Source organism: Cupressus sempervirens, chromosome 7 (assembly GCF_028749045.1).
Source record: "Cupressus sempervirens isolate cs-2001-9-10 chromosome 7, ASM2874904v1, whole genome shotgun sequence".
NCBI classification, from domain to species: Eukaryota; Viridiplantae; Streptophyta; class Pinopsida; order Cupressales; family Cupressaceae; genus Cupressus; species Cupressus sempervirens.
This window is the reverse complement of record NC_143124.1, coordinates 232985404-233002941: the sequence shown is the minus strand read 5'-3', so window position 1 is coordinate 233002941 and position 17538 is coordinate 232985404.

Genomic DNA, 17538 nt, shown 5'->3' with positions numbered 1-17538 from the left:
AGTTTTACTTTCTATTTGAAAGGTTTTTGGGTTACCAAATCTTTGTGTTCAAGTGTTACGCTTTCATGTTTTTAGTTTCTCATGCATGCAATTAGACCTGATGTGATGAAGTAAGTGCTAATTGATTTAGTGAATTATGAGTTAAATTGTTAAAGTTTTAGAAGTTACTAATTCACCCTCCCCTCTTAGTAACTTAGCGTAGTCTCAAGAATATTTCAGACACCTACAACATCCCATCTACCATCACCTTTGTCATCACCCCCATCATTTTCTCCTGCTTCCACATCCTTTGGTTGTACATAGGGAATTTTAAACCATGGGAATGGATTCATCCTTATATGTCAGGTGTCACTCCTCCCTCTACTACCCCTATTAGATAATCCCACATCTCTTTTCATAACTCTTTTATCTCCTATAATTATACAACATAATCAAGCATAGGAAACTACCCCAAATCTTCTTCTCTTCATAACTAAGTATAGGTGGTGTTCTTGGCTAGGACCCTCTACCAACATTCAAAATACTACCACACTTGTGTGATGAAAAAGTATTGTGGTGCTTGCATGGTATCCTAGCAATGGGTGGCTCCTCAAAATATACCCCATCTTGTCTATTTCCTCCCACCAACCTTTCCATCTCCTATAGGGATCACTAGTACAATTTGGAAAATATATTATTATGTGACTACTATTTACAATTTAGTAATAAAGATATGTATTTGTTGTCATTTATGAAAATACATGATTTACATACTTATATAAACCTCAGGAATAGAGATACTTAGCTTTTGGTACTCAAAAAATTATCTAAATATGAATTTGGTTTACAACAATATATTTTTTTATATGTAACTTGTTACTAACTTCATATTATGATTACTGAAGTTAGGTGGAGATAGTATACATGTTGATAATGAAATTTATAACCTTAGACATTAGTACAAACTATATGGAATAGATATATTCACATTTTACTAGTGTAAAATGATAGTAGAATTAAAGGAAAGGAATTATTTTGTTTGCAAAATAATTACTTGACCAATTACGACTGACATACTAGATGTTTATTCTAAGTTGGAAAAGTACATTATGGCCTTAGCTAACCTATCAACAATTTGTGAAATGACATGGTATTTATGCCAAGGACATCTTGCAAATTCAAATGTGTTGTGATATGTTGCCAACTTTATGTGAAGTGATATATGTGAAGTTGATTTTTGTGATTTGAGATCTAGCTAGGGTCAAAGATTAGAAGTGACAACATCTATATACCAAAAGAATAATTACTTGTTTGGGTAGTGGTCTCATCTTGCATCTACTATACTACAACTCCTAATAGGGGCTCTCTATACTAAATTTTCTCATTGACTGCTAAGAAGGTCCATCCTCTAACAAGGAACATATATATCAATATATTATCTAGTGGGTATCATCTCCATTGGGTTTTTTCCTTGGCCAAGGTTTCCCTAGTCAACAAAATATGGTTTTATGAGTTATCTTTGTGCATGGCCATTGTAAGTACTCAACATTATTTTTTTACTTTCTTATGTATGATTCAAAGTAATAAATAATATTTAGCAGGCAACTAAAGTTTGTAAATTACTAATACACCCCCCCATGCCCCCCTCCCACCAAGTAATTCCTATTTTTGAAAATTGTTATCAAAGTTTAGTTACTCAAAAGAGGCTTAACAACTTGAATAAGATCCCTATGGATATGGAACAAATTATGAAGAACCTTGAAGAGGCACTTGAACAAATTGATCACCTTATTGAAGAAAGATATAAGTTGAAGGATATAAATGAAGACTCTAAACCAAATATTGGACAATTGAAGGACAATATTGAACATCTCAAATCCAAGCCTAAATCTACTAAATCTAAAACTAGTGATGATGATTATTCAAAGTTGAAGACAAAGTATAAGATCTTGAAGCATGAATTAAAGATTAAAATTCTATAGATGACTTTAAAGAATGTTCCTAGCAATTTTGAATCTAATTTGAAGATTGAGAATACAAATCTTGGAAAAAGTCTGATGAAGAAGACATCTAAATTTGAAATATTGAAATAAGATCATGAAGAACTACATAAATACAAAAATATTATGAAAGGTAAACTAACTTAGTGCAACCAACAACTTGAGAAGCCTTCTTTTAGTAGAGAAAATCTTGATGATTCAATGTCAATACAGACACCTACCTATGATAAGACTAGTCTTGGTTATCTATTTAACATGTCTACAAAGAAACCTTAAAATAGATTAAATCTGAAGGAAAAAGATAAATCTAATGATAAGATTGTATCCAGTCAATCTTTTGATAAACATAATGAAGTTAGAGAAAGATAAGGAAGTTGAGATTTTGGATGAACCAAAGCAAGTGGAATCTCCTAAAGAAACCAGGTATGAATTTAGAGGTAATTGTTCTTCATGTAATGAAATAGGTTGTATGAAAAGAGATTGTACATATAAGTCATTTAATCATGTAAAGGATTTTTATTGTCATAATTGTCATGGTATGGGTCACAAAGCAATTGATTGTATGAAATGTAAACATGGTAATGATAGAAGGAATAGTAGAATGTCTGGAAATGCTAACCCTATAGATAGAAGAAGATCTAATGAAAGGACATCAAGAGAAGGAAGACCTTATGAAGAAAGAGGATAAATCATGTGTTATAAGTGTAAAAAATTTATACACAAAGCTTGAAATTTTCATGCACCAGTTGATGAACATAATCCTAAAAGAAGAACTCTAGTATGCCAGTTATGATACAACTTTGGACATACAACAAAGTATTGTAGAATGGATAAAACCTTTAATGATAGAAGGAACAATGAAAGAAACTTTGGAAATAGAAGAAATGATGGAATAAATTTTAGAAATGATAGAAGGAATGATGAAAGGAATTCAAGAATTAAGAAAGATAATGAGGAGAAAAGAAATCTAGTCAATGAACTTCGAGAAGAACTCAATGAGGCATCCATAAAAGGATTAGAAATATTGGAAGATAAGTTAGAATATGGTGAAATGGGAAGATCAAAGTTAGTAATTGAGTTTGATTCAACTAAGTTGAATTAAGCTTCTTCACAACACCAAAATGTGAAACTTCATTTAGAGATCAAATTATGGGTAGTGAAGTTAGGAAAAGGTGTATTGAGATAAGTTTAGATGATATCTATGCTCTCTTTTAATTTAGAGCTTATTAGAACTTGTTATTAAGGAAATAATAGTTACTATTATTACAAAGAAAGTTAATCTAATAGTAGAAGTGTTGGAAATATTTAGGATAAGATATGTTACTGAGAGGGGAGGGGTGAATCAGTAACTTATAAAACTTTTAAACAATTTATCATTTTAACCATTCATCATTCATTCATCTAATCTACTACATAAATGAAAGATCAATCATTCATAACACAAGAACATAATGATTTGGTGACCTGGAAACCTTCCAATTAGAAAGTAAAATTGGGGTGGGGATGATGCCCACAAAATTTCATTACTGCAGTATGAAGTTGTCTTGTTAAGGCTTACAATGATCACTTCTAGTGATCTACCCTATTAGGAGCAAGTAGGACTGCTAGATCCACCTTGTTAGAGGATTTACAAACATGCAGTGAAGTATGCACTTTTTTAGGAGATTTACAAAAAGACTGTTAAGTCTACCCTGTTAAAGGATTTATAAACTGATTCACCTATTAGGATGAAGTAGTGGATCTACTTACAACCATTTGCTGATAAGATCCTTTTTGCATTGATCACCTGATGTGATAGATATAACTTTTTTGCTCCTATGTTGACCTTTTTGTATTCCTTTTACTCTACTACTAATTCGCTTTCACTTTTCTCAAAATACAGCAATGCCTTCTTCACATGGGAACACCACTCTCTTTTTATTTTTCATACATAACATACTGCAAATGATATCATACATTACATATATACCATTCTAATATTTACAACTACAAGGTTGGCCAAAACACAAGTGAACAAAACATTACTGAGTCAGACCAATAGTAAATAACTCGGGCTCACTAAAATAACTTGATGACCTTTTGATACTTGGCATCCACTACATTACTCATCATCATCATGCACTCGATAGGAGTAGAGGCTTGGTTCATACTAGCCACACAACATTGCTTGGAACTTGGTAACCATTGGTGACTCAGTAGATATAGTGTCACTCAATAGAAACTAACTTCTTCGTTTACCTTGCTTTACTTAGTAAATAGTCCTTTGTTTACATTTTTCACTCCGTAAACACTGTCGAACTTTGTTTACCTTTTTCACTCATTAAAACTGCTGAACTTCTCATTCACTCAGTATCTTCTTTAATGCTCAGTGAGAACTGTTTACCTGCTGAACTTATAAGGTAACAACTGAATGCTTGGTATATACTTGAGACTAAGTGATGAGTTAGATAAGCATTCAGTATTGAATAAGTGTTTGCACTAATGACAAATATATCATAATTTGAGCAATCTCCCCCTTTGGCATTAGTGACAAAAACACTTATGAGCCAAAACTTATGTGCAAAATTTGACGTACTGATTTACATATATCTCCCCCATACAATATGCACAGAGTATTTACAAATATCTCTATCTCTTCTCTATTCTTCTCTATCTCCCCCTTTTTGACAATAATGCCAAATTAAGTAATATGTATTTACACAGAGACACCAAAATGGGAGATAAACTTAGAGTGTACCTTGAGAATAAGATCCAAAGTCTTATCCCAATTTTCTTGTAAAATTTTCTAGGTGGAGAGTGCTATTTGAACTTCAGCTGAAATTTCAACCATATGATCTCCAACTGAGAAATTATTGTCATGGATCAATGCTTTGGAGTAGACAATGTGTTTTTGCATTGTGTCCATGATAGGAAGGATCATGTTTTGAATGTCAATTAAGGTAGACCTGATCCTTTCTTCCTCTCTCAACAATTCTGCCTACTTTTCTGACAAAAATTTGATTCTGAGATGATGGGATGAACTTGAATTGGGGTCAAGTTGCAGCATTTGGGCACTGACCTTCATATCCTCATCAATTTTTCTTTGATCTCCTTGGTGTAATTGGTAACATCACAAAGTTTGGCAAAACATGAAGTTACATTATTAAAGGAATTTTCAATATTGGCCAAAATTGTGGACAATTCTACCTGTTTTATTGCAATGTGCTCAAGCACCTTATTATCAAATTTCCTTTCAGCTTTTTAATCAATTTTTCTTGACTAGAGGTGTCCTCATTGAATTTATTTACAGTCTCTTGTAAGTAAATCAAAATGTGTTGAGTAGAGTCTACTTCAACACCTATAGCATCTATAATTATATTCTTGGCGTTCTCAATTATTCTGTATTTCTTATCCCTTTCAGACCTTAACTGCTTCTGCATAGCTTTCATCTCTATTAGTTGATTATCTAAACTCATCTCTTCAATGGGAGCATTTTCATAGTCAATCTTTGGAATTACTATCTCTGTGTCTAAGTCAATATCTTCTGGAATTTCTTTTCCAATGATCAAAAGTCTTAATGGGTGCTTTTGTTTGACTTTTATGATGACTAGTTTGATCTTAGGAATAGGCACAATAGTGGAGATGGAAGGACTAGTAGTAAAAATTGGGATAGGAGTTGAGGATTCAATGCCAAAAGAGGTATTTATTGGATAAAAAACTGGAATACTTCCCAAAAATGATGATACACTCATTATAGTAGTATTTGAACTAATTGGATTTGAAGTAGATGTAGATAATGTTGACAAAATTGTAGAATAGGCTAGAACTAACAAAATTGTGGAACTTACTATTATACTGACTAATGATGATGGAGCTAAGGAGGTTGGCTTGGTGGCTGAAGAAGAGGGTTGTATCTTAGTAGATAAAGTGGTAGAAACTTCCATTGATGATACCTAGAGCTGTGATGTGGTAGCTGTAGATGATATCAAACCTGCTAAAGTTGACTGCAACCTTGATGATGTGATAGTTTTAGGTGGAGAGTGAGGAAGGGATGCAATAACTACTGCTGCAATTTTTATTGGATCATCTTCCTCCTTATTTTCCTCTTCAACTTCTTCCTCCATTTCTTTTTCCTCCTTGTCTTCTTCCATTAATGCATGCAGCTCTCCTGGTGTGACTGTGATGGATGGAGTGTCATTAATATCATCACTGTCACTACTATCATCATCCTTGATTTCTATTGGGTCTTCATTGGGCTTATGCAGATGATAGATGTTTTTTCACATTTTTTTTGCATCATTTACAACATGTTCAATGTCTTTGATTAAAATCAAATAGGCGTGAAATCTGATCATTATTTTACCTTCATGATTTTTCATTGCAGTCTTTATTTCTACTCTAGTGTGACTTGGTCGAAGATTCTTCAAAGATTTCTCATAGATGTCTTTTACCATTTGGGTGGTTGACTCCCATCTTAGTTGCAATCTCTCTAGTAGTTCTTTGGAGATTTGAGAGGCAAGCTGGTCCAGGGAGTATTTTCATTTACCCATTTTGGAGAGTACCAGTTCCTCAATCTTCATTTTCTTAGCATCTATTCTTGTTTCAAATTTCAATGCCTTGAAATTTGTGATGCCTGCTCCTTCTTCCAATTTTTCAAGCCTTTCCTAAAATGTGGGTGGAGGCCTGACTAGTATAGGTTCCTGCTTGCCTTTTCTAGTTCTTCTTGTGAATACTGTAGTAGGTTTCTTCTTAGGTTTGGTAATGATTGCCTTACCTTTCTTCTTTAGAGGTTCTTATTCAGACTCTTTTTCTTCTTTTTCTTCTTCTCCTCCTTCTTCTTCATCATCTTCTTCATCCTCGCCTTTTCCTTCTATTAGCATGAGAGGACCGGTCACAGTTTTCAATTTGGCAATCTTCCTCTTGCCTTTGCTTATGGCCTATGGTAGCTTGATTTCAATCTCAATTTTGGCCTTTGCTTCATTATAAGTTCCAAAGGCAGGGATGTTAGGGATAGCTAGTTCATTCACCAATGCCTCAATGATGTCTCTTGCTTCATCAATATTTAATTTATAAGGCAATGGTTTTATCCATGCCACTCAGGGTATGATTGCCTGTATGTACACTTGATCACTGTCAACCATGAAACATATATCATCTTTATAATCCTCAAAAAGCTTAGGAGGAATTTTGAACCTATTATTCATCCTTTCCTTGAAATCTTCAAAATAGATATCCATGACTTTGTAAAAATTTCCACCGATTTCTGCTATAAACTCATTAATCTAATATAGAATTGGAGTGTCTTGTCTCCATACTATAGATCCTTTGGATGGAAAAAAAAATTGTACATAAAAGAAAAAGAAAATTAACAAAGACCGAAATTTACAAGGGTTATTCTTTGAAGTCCTTATACTTTCCATATTTTTATTCAGCTATCTTAACAATAATTCTGACATATCAAATTCAAGATTTTTCTTTACAATTTTAAATGCTAAATCCATAGCCTCACATGGTAAACTATTCAATATGCTAGAACTGTATAGTTTATATGCAGTTACATAAATGCCAAATCTGAGTTCCATGTTAGATATATTATTAATTTTTAGTCCTCTACCATCCCATTCTACTATGGTTCTCCTACAACTCATCCCAACCTAGGGTTTTAGTGGTTTTGGCTTTAATGAGCATATGCAAACTCGTGATCTTATGAATCATCTTTTTGGTTATCAATATGGGTTGCTCCAACCACAATTAACCATTGTGTACATGGCTCAAAACATATCTTACCCATTTAATTTGGAAATTCCTTGGTAGGTGCGGAATGTGGGTCAAGCCTTTTTCTTCTAAGTGTTTATGCTAAGGTTTTAGGGCTCCATCAACACATAATTGTCCTAGGGCATTGTCCATATCTAATGTACCAATTTCTTGAGAAATGTATTTGAAATGAGTATGAATATCATTAACAAGAAGTACCTTAGGTGGAATTTGTGATTGAGCTCCGTGTGGGTCAAGTGATTCAGCAATTGCAGGCACTAGTTTAAATTTTGGGGCTTTCCATTCGACTCCTTTCACTAACATTTCAGAACCCCTCTTTGCCTTGCTACTGTTGGTGCTTGCAGATGCCATTGTTTCTCAATGGATGATAAATTCTTCAAACAAATTCTTTTCAAGAAATTTGCTTCAAATCATTGGGTGTTCAACTAGAAATTTTTGGCACTAAGTATTCTTAAGTCGTGGTGAAAAATGAAATTGAATTCTGCCCTTTTGATGAAATACTGTCATTAAAGCTTGGTATGAAGGTAGTTGAGATGACATAGTGCATGTCAGTCTGTCATTGATTTACTTCGTAAAACCTTGCAACTCGATGGTCTAACAAAATCTTTGATACTCTTGACCTAGCTCAGTAAGGTCTTTAGCGAACCTTGCTCAGTAAATGTGACATGGTGAATGATAAATTTTCTTTGATCCTTGTATCTAAAATATTGATTTGATCATTTGCACTCTTTCATTTTGGAACTGTTTAAGATATGGCTAGAAGATGCAGTTCCTGAATCTTCTTAAATCTAATTGGAAATGGTGGAGTCACTCACTTCTTGAGTGACATGACCATTATTTGGACTATCTTGCTCGGTAGATTTAGGAATCCACTGTTGTCTCATCTACTTCTAAATGTTATCAGCTTTAGCTTTCTTTTCATCTTCAATTCTTCCAATATTCATGCAATTCTTAGCTATATGACCAAGTTTAGTATAGGTGTAACATCTTATGGTTGTATCCTTCTTTCTTAGGTGATTTCTTGCATAGTTTATCACAATGTGTCCATATTCTCCACAATAGTGACACCTACACCAAGTATTATAGTCCCAACCAAATATTGCTTTGATAATTTGTTCTACTGGATTGAATATTTTTTATTTGCATTCAGATGCCTTGTGACCTTGTTTCTTGCATTTGTGACATTTTCCTTCAAATTTTGGTTTTTCTTTGCATTCATTAGCTTTGTGACTATGCTGATTGCAGTTGAAACCTTTGCCATTCAATTTTACCTTTCCATTACTCCAACATTTGTTTGATGTATGACCTATCTTGCCACAGTGATTACAAGTAGGCCTTTGATTTCTTTGTGCACCTTGTTTGAAAGTTGCACCTTCTTCCTTGTAACCAAGTCCACCTTTGCCTTTTTGTCTTTGAAGATTTTGCTCATGTAGCTGATTTAATTGAGTCATGTCTGCTTGTGATTTCATCATTCTCTCATTGATTTTCTTTTCATTATTTAGGTCATTTTCCAAACTTTGATTGATTTTTCTTTCAGATCTCAAGTCACTTTTTAAGCTTTCATTGATTTGTCTTTTAGTGATCAGATTATTCCTCAGGTCTTCATTTTTAGATCTCAGATTCATAATTGCTTCATTTGCATTGGATAGTTGATTTATAAGATCTTGATGCTAAAGGGATTGACTATTTCTTACCTCTAAGTCTTCATTTTCCTTGTTATTTTGTTCCAAGACTTCGCATAGCCTGATTGATTGGAATTCTTGTTCTCTTTTAAATTTTCTTACTTCTTCCTGCAGGAAACTATTCTTTGCTAGGAGTTCCTTGATTGCCTCATTAGCTTCATTTGAACTACTTGATGGTAAAAGGTCTTCAATATTTTCTTCAACATACTGATGATCATTCATTTGTCTTGCAAGTTCCTTCCTTCTTTTTAGAGATTGAGAAAGATGCTCCTTTGCTTCTTTGAGTTGACCCATGGCCATTTCTAGATCTAGCTTTTCATTTTCAATAGATTTGTCAAGTCTGAATATCTCCATTATCCTTGATCTTTGCTCAAGTTTTCAAACTTTATCCTAAGAACCACAAAGCTCTGATACTAATTGTTGGAAATATTTAGGATAAGATATGTTACTGAGAGGAGAGGGGAGAATCAATAACTTATAAAACTTTTAAGCAATTCTACATTTTAACAATTCATCATTCCTTCATCTAATCTATTGCATAAATGAAAGATCAATCATTCATAACACATGAACACAATGATTTGGTGACCTAGAAACCTTCCAATTAGAAAGTAAAATTGGGGTGGGGATGATGCCCACGAAACTTCATTACTATAGTATGAAGTTGGCCTGTTAAGGCTTACAATGATCACTTCTATTGATCTTCCTTGTTAGGAGCAAGTATGCACTGTATTAGGAGATTTACAAAATGACTGTTAAGTGTACCCTATTAAAGGATTTATAAACTGATTCAATTGTTGGGATGAAGTAGTGGATCTAATTACAACTATTTTATGATAAGATCATTTTTGTATTGATCACTTGATGTGATAGATATAACTTTTCTACTCCTATGTTGACCTTGTTGTATTCCTTTTACTCTTCTGCTGATTCGCTTTCATTTTTCTCAAAATATAGCAATACCTTCTTCACATGCGAACATCACTCTCTTTTTATTTTTCATACATACCATACTGAAAATGATATCATACATTACATATATACCATTCCAATATTTACAACTGCAAGGTCGGCCAAAACACAAGTGAACAAAACATTACTAGGTTGGCCCAATAGTAAATAACTCGGGTTCACTGAACTGACTCAGTGACCTTCTGATACTCAGCATCATCATACACTTGGTAGGAGTAGAGGCTCGGTTCATACTAGCCACACAACATTTCTTGGAACTTGGTAACCATTGGTGACTTGATAGATATAGTGTCACTCGGTAGAAACTAATTTCTTCATTTACCTTCCTTTACTCAGTAAACATTGAGTCCTTTGTTTACCTTTTTCACTTGGTAAACACTACTAAACTTTGTTTACCTTTTTCACTCGGTAAACACTACTAAACTTTGTTTACCCTTTTCACTCAATAAACACTGCTAAACTTCTCATTCACTCATTATCTTTTGGAATGCTTGGTGAGAACTATTTACCTGCTGAACTTATAAGGTAGCCACTGAATGCTCGATATATACTTGAGACTAAGTGATGAGCTAGATAAGAATTCAGAATTGAATAAGTGTATGCACTAATGAGAAATATATCATAATTCGAACAAGAAGATGAAAACTATGTTTTTATAGAGAATTTCATGAAGTGAAGATTCTCGGATCATTATCATGATGGAAGGAAGTTATGGAAAACTTTAGGTAGTATTTGAAGATCAAACAAAGATTATCAAATAGATATTTTATTTTAGAATGTAATTGACAACTTTGTCATCTTTTCTAATTACAAAATTAATGAAAGTTTGAATTGAATGAATAAAATGGAGTACACACTTGATTACCACTTCATTGCAGTTACATTAGAAGGATAGACCAATTTGAAGTGACTTGACTAGTTGATTTCAAGATAAACCCTATATTTGGAAATAGGTATTTTATCATTTATTCATAGAATTACTTTGATAAAATTTATATTTGATATAATCTTTGATATGTCAATAGTTCATAATGTTGAGAATGAGGAGAGACCAAAATTGAAGGCTATTTCTGTGAAACCCATAGGAGGAAACCCTATTTCAACATTATCCATTACTCCAAATAATGTAGTTTGTTTGGAAGACATAAGAAATTATCTTAACAACAAGTTTGAATGTATTGGGCCTGAGTACATGAACAAAGATATGGAATTAGTCTTTAACCATGATATGATTGCAATGCTCAAATTTGAACATTTGAAAGAAATAGACCTATTCAAATATCACTTCTACCAAGAATGAGACAATGATGAGTGAACACACATCATACTAATTAGAATTCATGATGGAAAACTATGGATGGAAGACAATGCAGTTAGTATTTCAACTAAAATTCTTCATGAGGTAATTGGTCTTAGCAAACAAGGTAGCGTACCTATAGTTGAGAAACTTGTTAAGAAAAAGGTTGAGAGCTACACAAAAGTATTTTATAATGGGAAGGCCATGGTGATCAACACCATTAAACAAGATGATGTAAGATTTCTAAGTAGAATCATTACCAATATATTTGTGCAAGTTCTAATATTGATGAATCATCAATGGGATTCTTCCATGCAGCCTATAATATTTGTCTTGAGAAGGAATAAGTAAACCTTAGTAAAATTCTAAGATTGCAATTTTTTGAAAACTTGGAGAAAATTAAGAGAATTGAGAATGGTGTATTTAGATTTCAATCATTGATCAATTATACATATTTTCATGTTCTTAAAAGACTTCAATACTTATCACTTACATAGATTATGAGTAGTGAGAATTGTACCATGGAGAAGATTACAGATGTATGTAGAAGACATCCAAAAGATAAAATCTTGGATAGCAAAAAATTGATAATTAAAAAAAATTAGAATGAGATGAGACAGAGATTCAAAAATGCACCTGAAATTGTAGAAAGATTCAAAGATGACATATGGGTATGGTTGATACATATTTTACACATATTCAAGTAGTAAAACCTTAGGAAACATTTCTTGATCCCATAGGATATGAGTTAAGTGATGATGTAGTAGTTGGATACATTGATCTATTATTAAACTCCAAGAAGGACAAAGATGAGTATAGATTTGGATCTTATGAAGATATTAGCCAATCAGATCATTAGGCATCCATAGAGAAAGAATCTCACAAGAAGATATAGAGAATAATGAAGAAAATTTTAACAGAGGCTGATATAATAGAGAGTAAGTCACAGGCAGTTAGACAAACCATGAAACAAGGTATAATATATGTACAACCTTTATCAGTGTCTATTGTAGAGAAATATTTACAAAAAAACATCACATATACTATAGTGTGAGATGTACAACCAAGTGAGATGAAGAGGAAATCAAAGATATTATTGGAAGTTCTAACTACAAAGATAAAAGGAGTCAAACAATAGGCTACTAGACTAGTTAAAAGAGAAAAGACATTGTTGAAAATTATAGAATCCAGTGAAGAAGAAGAATAAGAAGAAAAATAGGAAGAGAAAGTAACCACTTCAAAATACACAAGAAGTAACACAAGGAAACCCTAGAAGATGAATATTGAAAAGATAAATTCAGCCATTGCTAAGGAATGGAACTTTGTTCAGATGAAATTTTTTTATGATTTGTATAATGCTATTGAGAAAGATTAAATTGATATCTCTACTATGAGATATATATTAGCTAAAAATATGAAACATAAGGATATTGAAGGTATGGTAAATATAAAAAATCAATGAAAGAATTATTTAAAAGAAGACAATAGCTCAAGAAGAAGACATAAAACTTCAGATGTCTATGATAAAGACAATATGAAAGAGTAATGATGAAGAAGAAGTCAGGAATTTGTTGAGCAGTCTGGCACCTTACTTAAGAAACAAGGTGAGAAAATTTCTATTTATGATGGGTGAAAAGGATAAAATTAGAAGTGAAATAGTCATAACTATCAATCAAATGATGACATAGTCTAAGGCTGTTGGCGTAAATAAGTATTCACTTATTACACTTACTTAAGTTTACTTCGGTTTATGCATTATTTAATTATTTTGCAACATTTTATTAGTGAGACACTTAGGAGTATGTGCACTCTTGTGATTTGTCATGATGACATAATAGGGAGTTCCCACCTCTTTTAAGCACATGTTGTCTACAACACAAGAATCTTCTACACACATATGACACTTTGTCATTCTTATCCATTCATCTAGAATGTTGGATAAGGTGCTTAGTGTCTTATTTTCTGGTTGTTTCTAGAGACATTCTAGGTGCTTCCTGAGAGGCCTTTATATACAGACTCTCCTAGTGTACTCTTAATGATGGCATATTGAATACATTGTCCTTCTGATCATACTCTCTCTCTCTTTGGTCTACTTTGTTCTTGTATTTGAGTTCTTAGTTCCTAGGTGAATTTTTCCCTTAGGCAAATTCTTACATGGTATCAAAGAAACTTGGAGACTTTCTCATCACATATCCATTTCAAGACAATGTTAGCCCTCAGCCCAAATCCAGAGTATTATAGAAATTGGGAGTGTCTAGAGTCAGATATGACCTCACCATTGAGTCCAAAATGTTGAACCAGGGAAAATTGACTATAAACTTGGCTACCTTGGCCAAAGTCGACTATGAGGAAAATATTATTTGCAAATTAGAACCTGGAGGCCCCAATTTGCAGATTGGGTATGGTCTTTTGTAGACATCATTGATTATTTTTGAATCTCTAATTTTTTTATTTCTCTACATTTTTCTATCAAATTTTTAAAACAAATTTTGCCCTTTCGGGCACCAAGCAGAGAAAATGTTTTAGAAGACCTAGGCAATGACACCTCGGATCTACCAAATGAAAGTATATGACTTGTCATAGGCATTAGTATGAATTAATTACATCAAAAATCCATACCTCTATCAATTCATAGATAGCACAACAAAAATTTGTACTGCACATTCAACGTGTGATTGCAAACCGTCGGCAGCAGACTAAACATCGACAACCTAAAATAAATTCTAGCATCCATCGTCAATGGATGGGTAGATTTCTCCCTAGAGGTCCACACTTTGATTATTATCTCATGGTAGTTTGTATATATTAAGTGCACAAGGCACTCACCCCATGCATGTGGGACTATTCCCACTAATTTTTGGCCACAAAACAACATTTTTCTTAGCTCCTGCCTACGACATCTTTTCTACATATTTTGGCATTTGGTGGCATACATTCTAGCACATGATTTAAAAATGTAGCTTTGCCCATGATTATGAGCTCTAGCAAGTTTACTGTGATTCCAAAAACTCTACAATATTTTCTAGCAGATCCACATTTTTCGGCACCCAATTTAATAGCTCCTATGTAGAGACTGTGACGATGCCACACAACATCTTGTGCATAGATTTTAATTGCAACATGTGGTGCCACTTAATTAGCCAGTCCCAACTTAGCTATACACCTAGATCTAGGACCACCATGTCACCTATGGAACCTATGGTACATGCCATGTTATTGAGCTTGTATAGTACAGATGCCTAGACACTTGCCACATCATCCTAGGGCCTGAATTTTGTTGGTGTCATCAATTTGCTTAGTTAAAATTGATGACCATTTGAATACCATTTTTAGGTGTTTTATAACTATGTCGATGGCTATTTTACCATAAAATTTATAATGGAAATTATCCTTCTAGACCCCTCTTCAGATTGCATTTTAGTTTGGTAGCCTAACTTTTTGAGCCCATAACTAAAACATCTAGACTTCGATTTAGGTGCAATTTTTTTAAAAATTGGGTAGAATTTCTTGAATTTTCTAGCGATGGTGTTGGTTTCTAATTTTGGTGCAAAAATTTTGTATAAATTCCATTTTTTGGCAACTGTATGTACATAATCCTGTGTTTTGCAACTTCAAAAGCTCCGTATGGGCACATCTGTTCACCTTTTTAGGTTCTGGTTTTTTTTGAAAATGTATATTTTTTTTTCTACTTTCTAGATATAAAGTCAAATTCTAGGTTGTGTGGACCAATTTCTCACTTTTAGAATCAGGCCTTTTTTGGCATTGTAAAGGTTTGATTCTTTTCTAGATTTTTTGTCAAATCTAAGCTATAGTGCTTAAGTGACAGATTTCAGCCTTATAAGGCAGTTGTAAAAGCAAAATTATAAAGTCCACTTTGTTCATGTTGACAAGTGGCCTGTTGTAAATGCACTACTTATAAAGTACCAACAACATCTTTTTTTGGGTGGATCTTTTGATTGAGTGAAAATGGGACGTGTGTATTGTATTTTTTGTGTCTCTATTTTGTGCTCTTTTCCTTTTTTCATCATGGATTTTAAATGTCATCCTTTAACTTCATGCAACTATTCTAAATGGAAAGATATCACATGGAGTAGATTAATGGAAAAATGATATAGTCTTTATGTTGATGGTACAATTGCCAAACCTATTGATGCTAAAGAATTCATTGATTGGAAAATTCAAGCCCAACAAGCTTTCAGTGTTATCAGGAGTTGTGTACATGGGGATCTTCATTTCCACATTAAAAATTGTTCAAACTCTAAAGAAGATTGGGATAAACTTAAATCATTGTATAGTAAAGTGGACAAAGAAAAGGGATTTCAGATTAAGGATGATCTACTTCTCTTATATCCTAAGAATTATGACACAATTTAGGATTACATCATCAAAGTCAATCAGTATAGGGCACTTCTTAAAGATTGTGGAAATCCCATAAAGGATGACAAGTTGATTCATCACATCCTGAAGAGGCTACCTTCTGAGTATGCCAACTTTGTTTCAAGTTTTAATACTCACAGGTTGACCATGGGATCTACTTACTAGAAACCTTCCTTTGATGGATTTATAGACATGTTGATTATTGAACAATCTCACTTGGTGGATTTTGGACTTCTCAAGTCATCTAAGATCAAATCCTTGATGGCTAGTGATGATCACAAATCAAGTCAAGGGGGGAAAAAAAAGAAGAAGAAGAAGTAGTGGAAGCAGAAATCACAATCTAAGACACAACAATCCTCCTCTCAACAAGGCAGTTCTTCTTCAAACAAGAAGGGAAGTAATGAAAAGAAGGATAAACTTTTTTGTGCAAACTAAAAAAGGCCAAATCACAATGAGCATCAATGCAAGACAAAAATAATTGATGAGTTGGAAAATCTACTCAAGAAGAACTAGATTCAAGTGCTAGGTACTTCCAAGGATTCTACTCCAATGTCTTCAAAAGGTAAAAGTCAAACACTTATGGTAAACACAAGTTCTTTGGAATGGATATTTGAATTAGGTTCCTCTTACCATATGGGTTCTTCAAAGGAAGACTTTTCTTCATTGAAGCAGTCAAACGTACCACACATCTTCATGGGAGATGATACTAAAATGGAAGTTGAAGGGAAAGGACATGTGGAAATGGAAAATGAGGAATTCAAAGATGTTCTCTACGTTCTAAATCTAAGCTCTAATCTCCTATCAGTTTACCAAATCACTCACCTTGGGGATGGTCATAAGGTTGAGTTCCTTCTAGATTTAGTGATGGTGTGAAGTCTCAAAGATGATTCATTGGTTGTAGTGGGGAAAGTCAATGATGACAAAATGCTTTATTCCTTCTCCCAGTTTGTGCCTAAGAGTTATTCCCAAGCCTTTTTAACTCACTCTACTTCAAACATCAACCTATGGCATGAGCGGTTTGGTCACCTTGACTTCCACTCTCTTCAACAACTTTTCTCAAAATATATGGTTAAAGGTCTACCTAATATCAACTTTTCTAAGGGAGAATGTTCATCTTTCTTGGTGGATATGAATCTCAAGGAGAACTATGATAAAGGTAAGTCTTTTTGAGCTCTAGTTGTTCTTTATCTAGTTTACATGGTATTAGTAGGACCCTTTGTAGTGACTTCAGTCAGCCAAGGCTGCTACATACTAACATTTGCTAATGACTTTTTGAGATTCACTTGGGTCTTCTTCCTTCATCATAAGAATGATGTGGTTCATAAGCTTCAAGACTTCAAGACTCATTTTGAACACAAGTCAAGGAAAGCCATCAAGGTACTAAGAGTGGACAATTAAAATAGATATGTAGGTAGAAGAATTAAGAACTTTTGCAGAATTAAGGGGATTGATCTTTAGAATTCACCAACATTCAGTC